The 17,582-nt window shown below is 47.3% G+C and overlaps 1 long non-coding RNA gene across 1 annotated transcript; it reads left to right on the top strand.

Annotated features, from left to right (window-relative positions):
- The first annotated feature begins 4,692 nt into the window (after positions 1-4,692).
- Positions 4,693-5,698, top strand: LOC132083382 (uncharacterized). The gene is made up of 2 exons (XR_009419923.1): positions 4,693-4,814; positions 5,411-5,698. It is a non-coding gene; the product is annotated as an uncharacterized LOC132083382 (long non-coding RNA).
- Positions 5,699-17,582: the final 11,884 nt, after the last annotated feature.

The following is a 17,582-nucleotide window of genomic DNA, read 5'->3' as shown; positions in this document are numbered from 1 at the left end:
AGAAGTGTGTATGGTGAGTGTGTTACAGCTCTGTTCTTTGTCTTTCTTTTCAGGAAGTCAATCTGGATGCCAGCAGTCAAGGTGAGCAGTGGAGAGAATTGGCTGTTATTGCTCAGCTCTCAAGCACAACAATTTTTCAGCAGATTTGTCGTGTCACAAGAGGGATCTGCCCAGTGTCAAGGATGATGTTTGAGATTGAGGCTTCAGGTGAGTTGAGGATGGTGACTGGGAGAGGGAGGGTGATCAGGTATCCAGTTTAGGATTTCTTGGGAGCGGGTTTGCAAGCAGCAGGGTGAGAAAGGGTGTTTATTTGAGGGCACCCCCACACAAGGCTGTTCAGAAGCCTAGCAGAGGCATTCCCATGGCTTACAGCATACAAGGTGATCCACTGCACTCAGAGGAATGCCATTTAACTTTGTCTTTCTCTAACCCAGGTGCCACTGCTAATAAAGGCCACAGCCTTGGAATCAGGATGAAGCTGGAGCCTGAAGGAGCCAGGCACACTCAGGAGAGGGCAAGTAGCTGACTTGCAGGGATTTGGCCCACATAACTCTGGACTCGTACTTTGGTTTTGGTTTTCTTTATTGCAGCTGACCGAGAGGCTCACAGGCCGTCACAGAGCCCTCCAAGGCAGACTCATTTCAGGTGCAGCGTGGATTCCCCTCACCGATCATCCAAAAGATAAGTCGGGGGCCACGGTCTGGAGATGGCGGAGTAGCAGATTGGGAGTTCTTGGGACAGATTCAAAAATGAGCAGAGGGGAAAGCAATCTTCTCCAAGGGCCTCTTAGGACAGCTAAAGGGAGAGGCTCTACTTTTGATGGCAGCTTTCAGGCGGGCAGTGCAGAACAGCTCCGATGTGTGTCCTGTTGTCCGGTGTGCCGTGCTCCCTGGTGTGTCTTTGGGGTCCCTTTTGCCTTTTCCCCTCGAGGCCCTCACCACAAGCATGATGTGTCGTGTTTCATGTCCCCCCTGTTTGTCACTTTCTGTGTCACGGGTGTGTGCACACATTTTTTGCCGGAGCTGTTCTGCCCTGCCGCATGGCCTGCTGCAATAGGACGAGCCTTGGGGAGTTGAAATTTGTAATGTGGGCTGTACTTGGGCTCTAGATGTTGTTCCTAGATTGACATATGGTGTTTGCAGCTTGTGAGTTATCCTGGTGATGTTTGACATGTGTTCTAACTTTCTTTCAGGTGCAGACGCATTCCACGTGTGGCAGAGGGTCAGGGTTAGGAGGTGCCGGGCCTTCTTAGGAGCGCGGTGAGTAGCAGAGCGGTGGGGTTTTGGCCGATGCGGTGCCAAGATCAGGCACTGATGTTTGGTTCTCTTTAATCTAGCTGTCTGAGAGACACCAGCCCGGTGCCAGCAGGACCTTCCCATCTGATGAGGTGGCCTTTCTTTGCACCTGACAGGGACCAGCATCCCCAGCTGTATGAGAGATAAGTAGAGGGCCGTGACCCACAGAGGGGCTGAAAGCACGGTGCTGGTTTGGGGATTACAGGGAGGGGGTTTTGAGTCCAGTTTGGAGGTGGGGGGGTGTTAATGAAGTGGCCCCTTAGGCCCCATAGAAGCCAAGTCTCACTTTTGATCACAGTGCTGAGGTGTGCAGCAGGGCAGAGCAGTCCCGGTGTGTCTCGTGTCACTTGTCTGTTGTGAATTGTGTGTTGTTTGTGTATCCCATGTCTTTTACCTTAGGGGTGCCTGTCATTAATCTTGGCATCATTGTTAGCATCTGTGATCTCTGCATTCCCTGTCCTGGCACCCAGGCCACAGAACTTTTGACTGGGGAGCTCAGACAGGTGTCAGACTCTCTTCTGTCTTTGGAAGCATCCCATCTGATGTCTTGTCAGGTCTTGGTCTGGGCTGTATGGACAGCTATGCCCCCACCTGGATCCATTTTGGTGGATTAGGACTTGGCGTAATATGAGGTTAGGTAGAGGATTCTGACCGTAGGATTCCTAGGCATCCATCTTTGCAGTTCTTAGAAGAAATCATTCAGTTATCATCTTCTTCCTTCGGGGTTCTCTGAGCCTCATCAGCTCACCATCAGTTTGAACTCGGTCATCTCCTTTTGCATTCTCTCAGTCCTTGCAGCCATTTTCCTTGCCTAGAATTTTCTGTCTGCGTTGTGTCCCCGTTGTCTGTCCTGTCCTGTCCATCCTGTGTCACGGCTGTCAGCACACATTTGTGCCCGAGCTGCTCTGCCCTGCCGCATAGCCTGGTGCAATAGGAGAGGGCCCGGGGATTTGTAATGTGCAGTGTGGGGTGTAGTTGGACTCTAGATGGGATTTGTAGATGGACACAGGATATCTGGAGCTCTTCAGTTCTCATTGAACCGTCTGACTGTTGTCCTAACTTTTTTTTCAGATGCACCTCCTCAGATGACTGCAGTAGTTGTGTAGGTTCCTTCTTCTGAAAGGGAATAGGGCGCAAGAATTCATCTTCCAGAGAATTTTTGCAAGTCCTGGCTTGTATTGTATCTGCCTATGGTGGCTTATGTTCTATGTACCTATACATCTGTCTTCTATTGGATTTTGGGTAGAAAATTTATCAGTCCAGAGAGGAGACAAGTCCTAGCTGTCAGATAGCCACTCGTTGACCCTTCCTGTCGTCTCACAGGTCCCCGAGGCTGCTGATTTCCCCAGGATCTGCCATTTTACCTCAAGGAGCGGCAGCCAGAAGATGTGTCACAGCACGTTCTTCAGCATCTCGAGTAAGGGCCGCAGTGAGCATTTAAGTGGAAAGATTGTGTGAGCGTGTGTGAGAGCACGTGGCTGTGTCTGTCTGTGTCTGCTCGTTTCTGCGTGTGTGAGTGCATGCTGACTGGATTTAACCTTGTGTGTGTGACTTTTGCTTTCCAGGTTTTGCGACTCCTTGTTAAATTTAGAATAAAAAATCCCCAGCCGGGTTGTATTGCATGAACTGACATGATATGTACCGATTTTGGCTTAAAACCCAGAAAACCAGACGAAGATGAGCAGGAAAAAACCAGAAAAAAACCACATGATGGACAAGAAAAAAACCCAGAAAAAGCCCAGGATGGGCAAGAAAGCAACGAGAAAAAAACCCCAGAAAATAATCCCAGATGGGCAAGAAAAAAACGTAGAAAAACCCCAGAAAATCACCCAAGATGGGCAAGAAAAAAACCCAGAAAAAACCCCCAAGATGGACAAGAAATAACCCAGAAAAAAATTCGAAGAAGGGCAAGAAAAGACCCAGAAAACACCCAGAAAAAAATCGCAACCCAAGTATAAATATAGAAATGTTTGTCAAGTATATGCAAATATATAAAGAAATGTTAAATTATTTGAAATATAAAATAACATAAATATAACATTTATACAGTATTACTTGTGTTATGGATCATATTGATTTTTATTTATTTCCTATAATACACTACAATATTTATATCAATTTTACATCTATCATATCTATCATTTGTTATATGTTATACCAGATGGATATACTCTAGGTTTTTTTAAGTAGTTTAAAATAAAGGGGATTTTTTTTTTATTTGGCAAAAGCAGGTGTTTTAGTATAAACATTATAAATACAAATAATATAAAGGTAGAAATCTAAGAATAGAAATAGATCATAAATAGCTGAAGGTTAATATAAAAATTAAAAATGTAAGGAAAAAGAAGTTGTAGCAGTAGATATGGTACATAATTAGGAAAATAATTTATCTCTTATTTGAATAGGATACATGTTATACATAATGATTAATATAATACTTAAGTATAAACTGCAAATATAAATGTGAGTGTAGTCATGAGCGCTATAAATATAAAAATATTTCAATGTAGTTTAAAAGAATAGAGCTTTTTTGTATTTATTTAGTTAGGATGGGATTTGTATTTTAAATAGTGAAAGCATGATAGAAATGTAATTTTAGACATAGAAATATACAATCAATGTGGAAAGATATTTATAAAAGCACAAAACATAAGTAAATATAAATAATAGAAATAGAATAATGTTATATAAATTACATGCTACATCAATGTCCACTATAGCTATGCATGTGAATATAAATACGAAAAATGGAAATAAAAAATTTATTTAAACATGGCTTTAAAGCAAGGGGCCTTGTTTGATTCTGGTGGGGTAAGAGGCAGGTTTTTGGCATTTATTTCAGAGCAGTTTTTGGCGGGGGTCGCCCCTGTTCTTTTTTGCCACCTTGCCTGCCCGCAGCCCCGAGGCGCGCTGCGCCCCCGGCTGGGGCGGGCGGCAGTGCTGCCGCCTTGTGGGCAGAGCGCGGTACTGCAGCTCTGTCGCTACCGGCAGCCGCGAGGCCGCCATCTTGGGAGTGGCGAGTCGCGGATGTCACGGACTTTTCCTTGACCTTCTTAACATGGCAGCGAGAAGGGCGGGGAAGTCGAGGGCCAGCGTCGGTCGAATCGGCTGCCTGCATGAAACACCGACGCCACGGCGGCCCCGATGGATTTTTATGTGGCATTTTAAGTGTATAAGACACGGCCTATGTGGTCAGCGGCGCCCTGGGCGAACATATTTAGGCGGGTTGCTGAGAGGCATCTGGGTAAAACCCTATTTCTTCCGAGGGTCCTCCTCGGCCGCCATTTTGGGAGGGGCGCGTCGCAAATGTCGCGGGCGTTCTTTGACCTTCTCAAGATGGCGGCGAAATGGGCGGGGAAATCGCACGCCCCCATAAATCTCCTCCCCCTGTGGCCACAGAGCGGGATCGCACCCCCCCGAGCCAGCGCCCTGCCCCTCGCCGCTGAGTGCCGGGGGCGGGGCAAGGACGCGGCTGCCGAGCGAGGGAAGGGCGCTGGAGCCAGCGGCGGTCGGCCCAGGGTCTGTAAATGGGGGGGGCGGGTGAAGGACATTCGGTCATGCAAAGGGATGCGATGGCCGAGGAGAACGGCCGCGGCGGGGGCGGCCGGGCGGGGCCGGTTTCGGTGGGCGGCGGAGGTGCGGTCGCAGCGCTCCGCGGGCCGGGGCAGCGGGCGGGGGCGGGCGAGCGGCGTCGGAACAGGGCGGCAGCTCCCGAGCCCGCGCCCGCCCCGCTCCAGGCGCTGGGAGCGACCGCGGGCCGGACAAGCCCGGCGGGGCGGCCCCGGGGCGGCGGGCAGGCGGCGGAGCGGGGCCGTGGCGCTCCCCGCCTTCGCTGCCGCCAGCTTTGGAAGGTCGGGCCGGGCGCCCGCCCCGTCCCGCTGCCTCCCGGTCTCTGTAAACTCCTCTCTGGCTTCATAGGTCCGTGCTGGAGAGAGGGACAAAGGGCCCTGCTGGTTGCCGTGTCCTCGGGGGGCAGAGAGTTCTGACCTTGGCCGCATGGGCTGCCGAGTGTTGGAACAATGGGGATGCGCTTTTATGTATTTAGTGACATTTATGTATTTTTGTGTACATTTTATGTATTTAGTGACATTTAGAGATTTATTCCCCTGCTTCAGGTGAGCGTGCATCATTGCCGGTTTGGGATTGAGTGAAATGGCTGAGGAAACCAGCTCTGGGGGGGAGGCAGGGAAATCCTCTCTTTACCCATTCTTCCGACAAACTCATCACGGCAGGACAGCCTGAAGACTGAAAGTGTAAGAAGATGTGGAGGGAAACAGAGAATCTGGCAGGAGCATCGAACGCACAAGTGCACGAATTTTGCTTTTGGCTTGGATTTAAACTCAGAAGTTGTGAGGAATTTGGGAGTGAGAAGGGATATTTCAGAAGGAGAAGAAGAAAAAGAAGTTGTTGTTACAGTCTTGGCAAAAGCTTCTGTTCTAGCTAATAAAATAAGTTAGTTTAAATAAAAAAAAAAAAAAAAAGTGGAGTATTTTTTTTCCTACACTATTATATTCATTGGTGGTATATGGTGTGTTGTTTTATTTCTTGGTATTATTAACTCTGTGTAAGTTGTTTTTTGGGTGAAGCTGACTTTCTGGATGGGTTGGTTTGTATTTGAGCTAGGATTAATTTCAAGAGGTTTCTTTCATAGACTTCTGATAGGTATTACTGGCATTTTGGTTTTGTTTAATTTATGTATAAACATACAGCTTTGGTAGGGCCAGCTGGGCTGCTGGAGTTTTGGGTGTGAATTTATTAGATGGCTTTTGTTAAATGCAGTTTTTCATTTTTGAAATGTTTTTCAATGTAGTGGTTTTAAGGTGGTTTTTAAGAATTCACTGTATTGTTTTATGTTGTTTGTAGTTGGTGTATGATAAGGGATGTGGTGTGACTTCTTGAACGCTATGGTTTTAGTGTTCCTAAGTTCCGATTTCTTTCTGGTTCGTTAGGTGTTTTTAGTTTTATTGTTGGGGAGAGGGGCATTTATATGGTGGGTTTTTATAGGCAATATTTTTTAAATTTAGTTAGTGATATTTTGTAGTATTTTAATAGTTTAGATTTTTTTTTATTTTTATGCTTTTAGTTAATTTGTAAAATTTTTTCAAATAACTTTTCCAGATTATCGGTTATTATTTGTGCATAAACGTAGAGCTTTTTTTTGTTAGTACTGTTTTGGGTCAGTTGTACAGTTTTGAGTCTAGTGAGTTGGTTCGATTTAATTTTTAATGGGTGTTTGTTTTTATTAGTAGTTGTGTCATTTTCAAGGTGTATTTGAGTTTGTGGGTGTTTGAGATATTGGTTTAGGAGGAAGTTTATGATGAGAATGTGTGGAGGCTTTGGGCTGCTTATAGTGGGATTTAAAATTTATTTACAGTTAGGTTTATTTGAGTTTTTATTAGGGTTCAATGTTGTGGGATGTTTGTTCCTTTAGTAATAGAAATAGGTTTTGTTTTGATGTGCTGCAATGGGATGAGCGCGGGCTGCGTACAGGTGCTGACAAAGGTACGGTATTGTTGTGGTTCTGATGTGTCGGGTTAATGAACTTACATGGTCTAACATACACATGAAAATAGAAATAAATATAAATTTAAAAATAAATATGAAATTAGAGTGGTAGACATAGATAACAGATACATACATAAAAGTATAATATATGGTATATAATTGTAACATTATATATAGAGTGGAGTATAATTTATATATATTAAGAAAGATATATAAACATAGAATGTAAATATAAAAAGGTTAAAATAAATTGGAGATTTTTTTCGGTTTTTTTAGGTTGTAGGCTGTTTTTTTAAATACATAATATAAATAGAAATAATATAAAAGTAGAAATCCAGATATACAAATATATAATTTATATACCAATATCTATAAATATCTAATATGAATAAATATAAGTAAAAGAAATACATAATATAAAAATAATACATCTATTATTATAATAAAAGGTATTCTCTCTAATATATATCTATAAATATAATAAATAAAAATTTTAAAGGTAGATGTGAATAGAATTTTAACTATTGTTTAACTCAAGGGATGTCCTCTGTTTTTATAGAGGCAGGAGTTTTATTTTAAATACTATAAGTCTTATAAAAATGTGAATCGTAAGTTAGAAATATATAATAATTATATAAAGAGAAATTGCTAAACTATGAATATAAATTTAAATATAAACATAAGTAAGTAAAATGCAGATTTGTAATATAGAATATAAATAACATTATAGGGCACTATAAATTATAAATAGGAATAAAAATATAAAGCTATGTAAATATATTCCAAAGGAAAGGAATTTTTTTGGCTTTTATTTAAGTAGAGGCAGATGTTATTTAAAATAAAACATAAGTGTTACAGAAGTAAAAATCTTGACAGGGGAATATATAATCAATATGTAAAAATAGGTATAAAATAGATAAATAAGTGCTTGGAGTAGATATAGAATAAAAATTTATTTATAAATTGACATTGATAAAGATAAATGTATAAGTAAGCAATATACATTTATATTTATAATGCATATTGTGAATGTAAATATGAAAACATAAGGATCTATATATTTGAATATTTTTTAGAAGAAAGGGTTGGGGTTTTTTTTGGTTCTTACTGGGTTAGAGGATGCCTCCCAGACCCAAGCTGCCACCTCAGCCGACTCAAGCAATCTGCAACAAGGAATCTGGGGGGCTGAGTTTTGCTTACCTGGGGAAAGCGTCAGCACTAGTGTTCAGGAGCCTCTGGCCAAGAGGGGCCGGCCATCTGCCTGCTGAAATTCTGCATTGCGCAGGATGCCTCCCAGACCCAAGCTGCCAGCACGGCAGAGTCAGGCTGGTTTGAGGGTCCCCAAATGTGTCCAGCAATCTCCCATCAGGAACCTGGGGTGCTGAGTTTTCTTCTTCTGGGAAAGGGCTGGCATTGGTGTTCAGGAGGCCTCGCCTGGAGTGGCTGGCTGCCTGCTGATATTTCTGCATTGCCAAATGTGCCTCCCAGACCCAAGCTGGCACCAGTGAAAACTCCAGCTGCTTTTGCCTCGGCACGTGTCTCCTGCTATCTCCCATCAGGAACCTGGGCTGCTGAGTCAGGCTTACCTTAGAAAAGGGCTGGTGTTCACGTTCAGGGCCCCGGGGGCCCTTCGTGGCCATCAGCCTGCTAAAATTCTGCATTGCGCAGGATGCCTCGCTGACCCAAGCTGCCACCACCGTAAAGTCAGTCTGGTTTTAGGGTCCCAAATGGCTCCAGAAATCGCAGCAAGGAACATGGGGGGCTGAGTGTTGCTTACCTGGTCCGCCCCCTCCTATGGGAGCTTCTTTTAATGGAAATAGACCAATTCCTTTATCCCATTCTTTTTTGATTTTTATCCTCTATAGCTTTCTTCCCGTACTTTTAGGAAGAAGCAGGAGAGGGCTTTCTTTTAACTGAACTTGTAGTGTTTCGAGAAGGTGATTCCTTTAGAAAGTTCCCCTGAGCAGCCGGAGCTGTGGTTACCAAGGGAACGGAGCTCAGGGCGGGACGGGGGAGCTGGGCACAGCTCAGGTTTCGGTCCTCCAGAGGCGGGATCTGCAGCCGGGATCGGCGGAGGGGCCGTTCCGGTGCAGACCGAGCTGGAGCGTGCATGGCTCCCGCGTGGCTCACGGCGGCCGATCCGGCAGAGACAAAGCCGGGACTGACGCCGGCTGCAGCGGAGGGAGCCGAGCAGAGTGAGAACAGACGGGACCCCGCTCCGTGCGGTGACCACGGTGCGCACGGCAGGACCCCCCCCCCCTCCCTCCCCCGGCACGGCCGGCGGAGCGGCCACGGTCCAGGCGGTCAGACCGAGACAGCCCTAACCTCAGCCTAACCAGCCCCCCTAAAAACAGCCTTTTCCCCCAAGAGCAGCAGCACAACACAGCAACCCTAACAGCGAGACCAGACAGCAGCCTTCACACACCAGGTCAATGACAGAACCCTCAGAGACCAACAGACCCACTGCAAAAAGGTAGGGGTGACGTCTGTGGGCTAGACAGCAAGAGGTGGAATTCGGAGACGAGCACGTCTTTTTGAGTTTTTTTGTCTAGGACTTTTAAAGGTATTTAGAAGATTTTGGAAGGGACTTTTCAGGGTATTGTTGGGGCTTTTTCCAACCCATTCTATGATTCTTTAGCATATTTTCAAGATTATGGTCAGGGTCAGAGGAAACACCCTCTCAAAAGGCAGAGTTTTAGGACTGCAGTGGAATGCTTTAGAAAGGGGCCAGCGGTGGCACAGTGGGTCGGGTCCCACCCTGCCAGTCCAAAGGTTGTAAGTTTTAGACCCAGTTAAGTTGTTGTGGTTAGGGTTAGATGCTCTCAGGTTTGGTCCGGGAGAATTTCTGCACAGAAAAACTCACCCCCTGAGTTTCCTGATGCCAGTTTGCACTAGGAGGTGCTTGCCACTGCCAGGGCAGCCCGAGTTCTCGGTGGGGGCATCTTTGCTCCTGGAGAAATCCTGTGCCGGCGTCTTCCCTGTAAAACCAAACTCACACCTGCTGCGTGTCCACGTCAGAGGCACGTGGCACTGCAAGGGCAGCGAGAATTCTCGGTGTCGGCAGCTGCGGGCTGTGAGAAATTGTTCTCTGCAGTTTTGGAGGCCGAATCGCAGTTTCAGCCATGGGCACACAGAGAGGAAAGGCTGTTAATTTCCTTCGAAAGGAAAGTCTGGCACCCCATGGTTTAAGGGGCAGAAGAAGGGCTGTGTAGGGGAAGGAGCTCCTCACAGGACCTTTCTTCACCTCCACCCCCAGTCCAAGGTCTAGCAGCGCCCCGTGTGACCAGCTGCTTTCAGAGGGTTACCCGGGCACAGGTGCACAGGGAGCTGCTCGGCCAGAGGGGCTAACAGGGGTATCCCAAGTGTCCCTCCATGAACTATGGTCAGAGCATCCAGCACGGACTAGGGAGCAGCCGGACCCACCCGGGCACAGAGCATCACTTTGGGAAAACGCCAAGGGAAGAGCCCTTTTGCCAAGGGGCAGCATCTGAGCAGACCAGGCAGCATGTGGGGTTCCACGAGAGGGCTTGCAACTGTCCCCTTTTACTGTGTCAGTCCCTCTCCAAAGCCCCAGACCCTCCAGAGCACTCCCAGAAAGGAGAAGGGTTATTAGGAGAAAAAGGGTTTTGGGAAAAGGGGAAAAGCTTCCTTTTCCATTACTTTTTGTGTTCAAACTGGTAGGGACTTGGATTCCCCTGCAATTGTAATGGTCTCAGTTGAAAGAATCCCTGCCTTTTCTATGCTGTTAGGGGCGTTAATTGACAGTGAGTCCCCATTCTCTATTATTTGGCAGTTTAAAAAAAAGGGGAAAATCTTGACAATGTTTCTTATGGGTTTGAAGTAAGGGTAGCCACCCCCTTTTTGTTGTCCTGAGGCCCAAATTGAGGGAGAAGCCCAGCTATCCCTCCATCCTAAGGGTTTGAACTGAGGGAAAAATCCTTCTCTTTTCATCACTGGAGAGATTTTAAAGTGTGGAAAGCCCTCTTTTCCCAATACTTAAGGAGAGCAAATTAAATAGCAGAAACTAGGTATTTGTTATTGCATTACCTTCAGTAGAGATAACTGCCCCATTTCCTCTTTTTAAGGAGGTCACTTGAAGGAAGCTCTGCCTTTTTCAGCATTTTAAGGGTTTAAAACTACATTTCAGGGCACTTCTTTCTGTGCTGTAGGACCAAGTATCTCAGAGAAGGATGAGCCTGGCATGCACTTAACCCTAACACTGCCTGGGAGGCTTTTATCTTTCTTATTTTTACTTATAAGGTAGATGGCCAAAATTGGAGGTCCCAAGGAGACTTAGACTATTCATATCATTAGTATTCTTCTCCACCCAGTTTAATCACATGGGAAGTACTACTTGGTAGCCACTAGTTACGTAGTTACTAAGGAATAGTTACGTAAGTTAACAGCCAATTACCCAATTTATCTAGTTATGCTGCCTAAACAGAAAGTTTTATTTCTTACCAGTTTTCCTCACTTGTGCTCCAAGTAGTTGTTGTAAAAAAGAAAGCGCTGTTATTTTTCTGAAGAGTTTTTTTCTATAACAAGCCCTTCACTCCCCTTCAATTCAAGTCTGAGGGGCGAAACAGCGGCAGCTGCTCTGAGGGCTTTTATACCCGGTGGGAGTCGCCCCCTCCCTTTTCCCAGGTGCCATGGGAACGAGAGGCGGGCACAATCAGGGGTATATTAACCCCAGCCTTGGCTGAGGGGCTTCATTCCCTCTCTGGGATGTGCTGGGGTAAGAGCTCTCCTCTCATTTCAGTGAAGAGGCTCTTTCAGCTTATCTCAGCTTCTTTTCAGCGGGTGTTTCTGGGCATCTAAAGAACTGAAGCTTTGAAGATTCTGTGAAGTAAACAGCGTGGAATAGAAGGCGCATTTAGGTTCACGATTTTGGGTTTTGTGTTTAGGGGTGGTAAAGTGCATTTGTAATTTCTGGTTTAGGTATGGTTTTGTTTTGTATTTTTTTTTAGAAGGAGTGCAGCTTCCAGAGATTCCCGGTTGTGTCAAGTACCATGCTTTTTTCAGCAGATTCGTCATGTCACAAGAGGGATCTGCCCAGTGTCAAGGATGATGTTTGAGACAGAGGCTTCAGGTGAGTTGAGGGTTGTGATTAGGAGAGGGAGGGTGAGCAGGTATACAGTTAGGAATTATTGTGGGTGGGGGGAGTTTGAAGGTAGCAGGGTGGAAAAGGATGTTTATTTGAGGACCCCCCCTAAGGCTTCTCAGAAGCCTAGCAGAGGTATTCCCATGTCCTACAGCACACAAGGTTATCTACTGCGCTCATAGGAATGCTATTCAATTTTGCCTTTCTCTAACCCAGGTGCCACTCCTAATAAAGGCCACAGCCTTGTAATCAGGGTGAAGCCGGAGCCTGAAGGCGCCAGGCACACTCAGGAGAGGGCAAGTAGCTGCCTTGGTGGGATTTGGCCCACATAACTCTGGACTCATACTTTGGTTTTGGTTTTTTTCATTGTAGCTGACCCAGAAGCTAACAGGCCACCACGAGGCCCGTCCAAGGCAGACTCATTTCAGGTGCAATGTGGATCCACATCACCAATCAAACAAAAGATAAGTTGGGGGCTATAGCTTGGAGATGGGATGATGAGAGAGTAGCAGGTTGGGAGTTCTTAGGCCAGATTTAAAAATTACCAGATGGAAAAGCAATCTTCTGCAAGGGCCTCTTAGGATAGCTAAAGGGAGAGGCTTTACTTTTGATGGCAGCTTTTAGGCGGGCAGTGCAGAACAGCTCCGGTCTGTGTCACGTTGTCCGGTGTGCCGCGTTCCCTAGTGTGTCTTTGGGGTCCCTTTTGCCTTCCCCCCTCAATCCCCTCACCACAAGCATGATGTGTCGTGTTTCACGTCCCCCTGTTTGTCACGTTCTGTGTCACAGGTGTCTGCACATATTTGTGCCGGAGCTGTTCTGCCCTGCCGCGTGGCATGCTGCAGTAGGACAAGCCTGGGAAGTTGGAATTTGTAATGTGGGGTGTACTTGGGCTGTAGATGCTATTCCTAGGTTGGCATAAGGTGTTTGCAGCTTGCGAGTTGTCCTGGAGGTGTTTGACATATGTTCTAACTTTCTTTCAGGTGCAGATGCCTTGCATCCCTGGCCGAGGGTCAGGGTTAGGAGTAGGAGGTGCCGGGCCTTCTTAGGAGCACTGTGAGTAGCACACTGGTGGGGTTTTGGGTGATGTGGTGCCAAGATCAGGCACTGATGTTTAGTTTTCTCTATAATACAGCTGTCTGAGAGACACCAGCGCGGTCACAGCAGGACCTTCCCAGCTGACGAGGTGGCCTTTCTTTGCACCTGAGACCAGCATCCCCTGATGTCTGAGAGATAAGTAGAGGGCCATGACCCACAGGGGGGATGAAAGCAGAGTGCTGGTTTGGGAATTACCGGGAGGGGTTTTGGAGTCCCCTTGGAGCTGGGGGTGTCCATGAAGTGGCCCCTTGGGCCCCGTAAAAGCCAAGTCTCACTTTTGATCACAGTGCTGAGGTGTGCAGGAGGGCAGAGCAGTCCCGGTGTGTATCGTGTCACTTGTCTATTGTGCATTATGTGTTGCTTGTGTATCTCATGTCTTTTTCCTTAGCCCTTTGAGGGTCCTGTCAGAAACCCTGGCATCATTGGTAGCATCTGTCATCTCTGCATTCCTTGGCCTGGCACCCAGGCCATAGATGCAATTCTGATGCCTGTCTGAGCTCCCCAGTCAAAAGTTCTCTGTTTGGAAGCATCCAGTCAGTTGTCTTGTCAGGTCTTGTTCTCAGCTGTATGGACAGCTATGCCCCACCAGGATCCATTATGGTGGATTAGGACTTTGTAATAATACGAAGTTAGGTAGAGGCTTCTGATTGTAGGATTCCTAGGCATCCATCTTTGCAGTTCTTGGAAGAAAGAATTCAGTTTAGCATCCTCTTCCTCCAGGGTTCTCTGAGCCTCATCAGCTCACCATCGGTTTCAGCTCCATCATCTTGTTTTGCATTCTCTCAGTCCTTGCAGCTGTTTTCCTTGCTAAGAGATTTCTGTCTGTGTCTTGTGTCCTTTGTTTGTCACGTCTGGTCTGTCCTGTGTCACGGGTGTCTGCACACTTTTGGGATGGGGCTGCTCTGCCCTGCCGCATGGCCTGGTACGATAGTAGAAGTCTTGGAGACTTGGTATGTGTAATGTGGGGTGTACCTGGACTCTAGATGGAATCTGTAGATGGGCATAGGATCTCTGGAGCTCTTCAGTTATCATGCAACTTTTTGACTCTTGTCCTAATTTTTTTTTTTCAGGTTCAGATGGCTTAAATCTGTGCCAGAGGGCCCCATCCCAGGTGAGGGGATTCCCCCAAGGAGGTAAGGCCCCATTTGTCTCTGCAGCAGAAGTGTGTATGGTGACTCTGTTACAGCTCTGTGTTTTGTCTTTCTTTTTAGGAAGTCAATCTGGATACCAACAGCCAAGGTGAGCAGCGGAGAGAAGTAGTTGGTAGTGCTCAGCTCTTAGGTATAATGATTTTTCAGGAGATTCATCGTGTCACAAGAGGGATCTGCCCAGTGTCAAGGATGATGTTTGAGATTGAGGCCTCAGGTGAGTTGAGGATTGTGACTGGGAGAGGGAGAGAGAGCAGGTATCCAGTTTAGGAGTTCTTGGGAGGGGGTTTGCAGGCAGCAGGGTGAGAAAGGGTGTTTATTTGAGGGCCCCCCCACACAAGGCTTCTCAGAAGCCTAACATAGGCGTTCCCATGTCTTACAGCATACAAGGTCCTCCACTGCACTCACAGCAATGCCGTTTAACTTTGCCTTTCTCTAAGCCAGGTGCCACCACTAATGAAGGCCACAGCCTGGGAATTGGGATGAAGCTGGAGCCTGAAGGAGCCAGGCACACTCAGGAGAGGGCAAGTAGCTGCCTGGCAGGTATCTGGCCCACATAGTTCTTCGCCCATGCGGTGCTAAGATCAGGCACTGATGTTTGGTTCTCTTAATTATAGGTGTCTGAGAGACACCAGCGCGGTGCCAGCAGGACCTTCCCCGCTGACGAGGTGGCCTTTCTTTGCACCTGACAGGGACCAGCATCCCCTGATGTCTGAGAGATAAGTAGAGGGCTGCGACCTGGGGAGGGGATGACAGTGGGGTGCTGGTTTGGGAATTACCGGGAGGGGTTTTTGAGTCCAGTTTGGAGGTGTGGGGCGTTCATTAAACGGCTTCTTTGGCCCCATGAAAGCCAAGTCTCACATTTGGTCACAGTGCCGAAGTGCGCAGGGCAGAGCAGTCTCGGTGTGTCTCGGGTCACTTGTCTGTTGTGCATTATGTGTTGTTTTTGTATGCCATGTCTTTTACTTTAGGCAGGCCTGTCAGAAGCCTTGGCATCATTGGTAGCGTCTGTGATCTGTGCATTCCTTGGGCTGGCGCGCAGGCCATAGAACTTCTGACTGGGGAGCTCAGACAGGCATCAGACTCTCTTCTCTCTTTGGAAGCATTCCATGTGGTCTCTTTTTAGGTCTTGTTCTGAGCTGTATGGACAGCTATGCCCCACCTGGATCCATTGTGGTGGATTAGGACTTGTAATAATATGAGGTTAGGTAGAGGATTCTGACCATAAGATTTCTAGGCATCCCTCTTTGCTGTTCTTGCAATAAATCATTGAGTTAGCTGCTTCTTCTTCCAGGGTTCTCTGAGTATCAGCAGCTGACCTTCAGTTTCAAGTCAGTCATCTCCTTTTGCATTTTCTCAGTCCTTGCAGCCATTTTCCTTGCCAAGAGATTTTTGTCTGTGGGTTGTACCCTTTGTTTGTCACGTCCTGTCTGTGCCGTGTCACGGGTGTCAGCACACATTTGGGCCGGAGCTGCTCTGCCCTGTTGCATAGCCTGGTGCGATAGGACAAGTCCTGAGGGCTTGGGATGTGTAATGTGGGGTGTAGTTTGATCCTAGATGGGATTTGTAGATGGACACAGGATGTCTGGAGCTCATCAGTTATCCTGCAGCAGTTTGACTCTTGTCCTAACTTTTTTCAGATTCAGATGGATTAAATCAGTGCCTGAGGGCCCCATCCAGGGTGAGGGGATTCCCACAAGCAGGTGAGGCATCATTTGTCTCTGCAGCGGAAGTGTTCCGATGACTCTGTTACAGCTCTGTTCTTTGTTTTTCTTTTTAGGAAGTCAATCTGGATACCAGCAGTCAAGGTGAGCAGTAGAGAGAAGTAGTTGTTATTGTTCAGCTCTCAATTGTTGATGCAGTTCTAAGTTTCCATTCTCATTGGTGTGCTTTAGGCAATCTACTCGGAGCATGCCAAGCCCCTGTCGCCATCCGGCCGATGCACCGGGTTTCCCGCAGATGCGAGTCCTGCGCATGTGTTACGGGACCCGGCGATGAAGCCCTGAACTCCTCTATTTAATGGCGCTATCTGCGTGGCCTTCGGCAACTGCCGAGATGTTTTGGTGAGCGGTGGAAGTAGGGAGGAGGAGCGAGGGTTCGCTCAGGTTTCAGCTGTGCCAAATCACCTTATTCTCTCTTAATCCAGGTGTCCCCTGTGACTATGGCCTCGGTCTCTGAGCGTGCGCGAAGCGCGTAGCCTGAGCCGCCGGGCATTCCTAGGAGCACGGTGAGTAGCAGACCGGTGGGGTTTTGGGCAATGGGGTGCCACGGTCAGGCAGTGACGTTTTGTTTTCTTTAATACATGTCTGAGAGACACCAGCCCGGTGCCAGCAGGACCTTCCCAGCCAACGAGGTGGCTTTTCATTGCACCTGACAGGGACCAGCATACCCCGATGTCTCAGATAAGTAGAGGGATGTGACCCGCAGAGGGGATGAAAGCAGGGTGCCGGTTTGGGAATTACCGGGAGGGATTTTTGAGTCCGCTTTGGAGGTGGGGGGTGTTCATGAAGTGGCCCCTTAGGCCCCATAAAAGCCAACTCACTTTTGATCACGGTGCTGAGGTGTGCACGGCAGAGCAGTCCCGGTGTGTCTCGGGTCACTTTTCTGTTGTGCCTCGTGTGTTGTTTGTGTATCTCATGTCTTGTACCTTAGCCCTTTGAGGGTCCTGTCAGAAACCCTGGCGTCATTCTTTGCATCTGTGATCTCTGCATTCCCTGGTCTGGCACGCAGGCCATAGAACTTCTGATCTGGGAGCTCAGACAGGCATCAGACTCTCTTCCCTCTTTGGAAGCATCCCATCTGATGTCTTTTTAGGTCTTGTTCTGAGCTGTGCGGACAGCTGTGCCCCACCTGGATCCATTGTGGTGGATTAGGACTTGTGATTATATGAGGTTAGGTAGAGGATTCTGACTGTAGGATTCTTAGGCATCCATCTGTGCTGTTCTTGGAAGAAAGAATTCAGTTTGCATCTTCTTCTTCCAGGGTTCTCTGAGCCTCATCAGCTCACCATTGCTGTCAGCTCGGTCATCTCCTTTTGCAGTCTCTCAGTCCTTGCAGCCATTTTCCTTGCCAAGAGATTTCTGTCCGTGTGTTGTGCCCATTGTTTGTCCTGTCCCGTCTGTCCTGTGTCACGGGTGTCCGCACACATTGGTAGCGGAGCTGCTCTGCCCTGTTGCCTAGCCTGGTGGAATAGGACCAATCCCGGGGACTTGGAATTTGTAATGTTGGGTGTAGTTGGACTCTAGATGATATTCCTAGGTTGATAGAAGGTTTTTGCAGCTTTTGAGTTATACTGCTGGTGTTTGACCTATGTTCTTACTTTCTTTCAGGTGCAGGTGCATCGCATCCATGGCTGCGCACCCTATCGTGTGTGAGGGGGTTCCCGAAATCAGGTCAGTCACCATTTGTCTGTGCAGGGTGTGTGGCAAGTGTGACCCT

The sequence above is a fragment of the Ammospiza nelsoni genome, chromosome 23 (assembly GCF_027579445.1).
Source record: "Ammospiza nelsoni isolate bAmmNel1 chromosome 23, bAmmNel1.pri, whole genome shotgun sequence".
Classification (NCBI taxonomy): domain Eukaryota; kingdom Metazoa; phylum Chordata; class Aves; order Passeriformes; family Passerellidae; genus Ammospiza; species Ammospiza nelsoni.
The sequence above is the reverse complement of the archived record's forward strand: the minus strand, read 5'-3'. Positions and strand labels throughout refer to the sequence as shown.